At 52.6% G+C, this 2,692-nt stretch overlaps 1 long non-coding RNA gene across 1 annotated transcript; it reads left to right on the top strand.

Moving 5' to 3' along the window:
• Window positions 1-280: 280 nt before the first annotated feature.
• On the top strand, window positions 281-2,374 carry LOC125616141. Its single transcript, XR_007346766.1, has 2 exons — window positions 281-1,219; window positions 1,759-2,374. It is a non-coding gene; the product is annotated as an uncharacterized LOC125616141 (long non-coding RNA).
• The last annotated feature ends 318 nt before the right edge of the window (window positions 2,375-2,692 follow it).

Consider the following 2,692-nt stretch of genomic DNA (forward strand, 5'->3'; position numbering starts at 1 on the left):
TTAGCCTGCTGAGATCCCTAGCACCAGCGCAGAGCAGCCTATAAGGTCTAGAGCGGCGAGGCCACGCCCCCTTCCCACCACGGCCCAATCCAGACCCGGGAGTGTGGCCCACCTCGGCCAATGGGCTTCCGGCGCACGTTCGCAACGTTCTCTCCTGCCCGGTGACAGCGGCTTGGCCCCGCCCCTCTTGAGCCCCGGAACGCTCCGGGCCGAACACCGAGCCGTGGCCACTCCCCTTTTCTGGAAGGGATCCGCGGCGGCTGCAGCTGCCAAGGTCCCTGAGGGCGCTCGCGGCAGGGGAGGATCAAGGAAAGACTTGTTTATTATAGGGTCGCGTTGCTGGGGGAGGGGGTAGCCTGTGACCGAGCTCGAGGGAGACTGGAGAACTTGGGGGGCGGCGGGCAGGAAAAACAGTTACCCCTAGCATCTGGGAGCCTGAGACTCAAAGGCACAACTGGGCTCACAGTGGATGCCTGTGGGACCGCGGCGCGGGGGGCAGACGTTAACCCGGCCACCTCTCGCGCACGTATTCCACGCCGTCCTTGCGTGGAGAGGATCGGGATGGGGGGTGGAATCCAAAGACTGAGCAACTCTGAGCTCGGTGCTTCCGCTCCCCGCGGTCCCACCTGCCTGTCGGCTGTTACCCTAGAGCCCCAGAGGATGGGTTCTTGAGATCCGTGCCCCCAAACGAGCCTAGTCCCCTGTCCTACCCGCTCCCATTGCGCTGCTGTTCCCAAGGAGAAGCCTTGGGTAGGTGGTCAGAGGAATTCGTTTCTGGGCTTGGGCTCCTGCCCCCTGGCCCAGCGGCCGAGAACAAGGACCCACAACAGACCGACACACTGACCCATCCGCGGGCCCTAGGGACCGACAGCAGCGCTGCCCGGCCTCCCCCGCCTGCAGCGGCGAGAGGGGGCATCCGCCAGGTCCTAAAGCCCTTTGTTCCCGCTTTGTCTAAAAGACTCAGAATTCATCAAACCGGGAACCGATATCTCAGACAAGCATTGCAGAGAGTGCAATGGCCATCCCCGGTTTCGTCATTCAGGCGGGGCCACAGGAAATTTGGCCTGGCAGCGATGCTCTAGGGCTGACAGTGGGTTGCTGGGGGTGGGAGGAGGTTTGGACGATCTCGACCTTTATTCGTTAAAGGTTTATCAATCCGGGACACGCGGACACTGATGGAAGAGAGAACCAAACTTACATCAGACACTCTGGACCGCCGGTAGGAGCCAAACCAGATCAGACAGACGAGCCTCGCTCCAGGGCAGGCTTGCGCGTGACATGTGACACATGCCAAAGAAGTCAGGCCACTGCCATCTCCAGCCCCACCACACCCCCACCCCAAATTTAATTTTTTTTTAAAGTCCGACCTATGGGGGCTGGGATTGTGGCTCAGTGGTGGAGCGCTCGCCTAGCACGGGCGGGACCCGGGTTCGATCCTCAGCACCAAATAAAGATAAAGGCATTGTGTTGTGTCCATCTACACCTAAAAAATAATATTTTTAAGAAAACAGTCCGACCTACTGACCATGGGGCAAACTAAGACTTAGTACAGCAAAGGGTGGAATACAAGCCCTGCATTCCTACTCTCATTTTACAGGTGGAGAATCATTTTAGGGGGCAAATTTATGGGAAAAAAATTAGGGGCCCTAGATTAGGAGACATCTTAAAAACAGCTGCAGAATAGAAGAGTCTTTGGCCCTGAGGCTTCCAAGGCCCGAACACTGACCACCTCTTCCTATGCCTCTTTCTATCCTTTAGGCTCCACCACTTGCTGGGAGCCTTAAAGACACCAGATCAAGGTGATGAGATGAAGGAGGAGGAGTTGGAGCAAATCACCCATGACTGAGGGGGAAAGAAGAGTTGGGGATGTCTTGTGTGAGTGAGTCTTCCTGTTGCTCAGGAGAGGAGATAAGGGAATTAATCTACCAGAGCAACATCCATTTCTCCCACCAGGCTAACTGAGCTGGGGACACCAGGCCAGCTGAGCATAGACTAAAGTGGTTTTCTTTTTCTTCCATTCCCCCCTCACCCCAGGGCTTGGATCCAGGCTTGATGCATGCACAGCATGTGCTGGACCCTGAGCTTCACCTCTAGCCCTTCTTTTCCTTTTTTCTCCTTTTTTTCTTTTTGACAGAAAAAAAGAAAAGAAATATATCAGAAAAATCTGGAACATTAATCAAGAAAAATAGAAAAAATTAAGCAGATAGTAATAAGCAAAGATATCCAAAGTCAGTTTGGGAAGGTCAGTTTATTAGGAATCACTCATTTATCCAACAAACACCATCATGGACTATATGCCTAGAGGTGTGCCCGGCATCTTTTTTTTTCATTCACTGTCTCTTTAATAACAGTTAATAAAAGAGTTTCTCGAAAATGGAAAGTGTGATGTTAATAGGCACTGGGTAATTTTCTTTTCAAAAGAAATCTGTAGGGCTGGGGCTGGGGCTCAGTGGGAGAGTGCTTGCCTAGCATGCATGAGGCACTGGTGTTGGATCCTCAGCACCACATAAAAATAAACAAATAAAATGAAGGTATTCTGTCCATCTACAACTACAAAAAAAAATTATTAAAAAAATCCCCAGAAATCCGGGCTGGGGTTGTGGTTCAGTGATAGAGTGCTCCCTAGCAAGCATGGGGCACTGGGTTTGATCCTCAGCACTACATAAAAATAAAATAAAGATATTGTGTCCAC

The sequence above is a fragment of the Marmota marmota genome, unplaced genomic scaffold (genome assembly GCF_001458135.2).
Source record: "Marmota marmota marmota unplaced genomic scaffold, marMar, whole genome shotgun sequence".
NCBI lineage: Eukaryota > Metazoa > Chordata > Mammalia > Rodentia > Sciuridae > Marmota > Marmota marmota.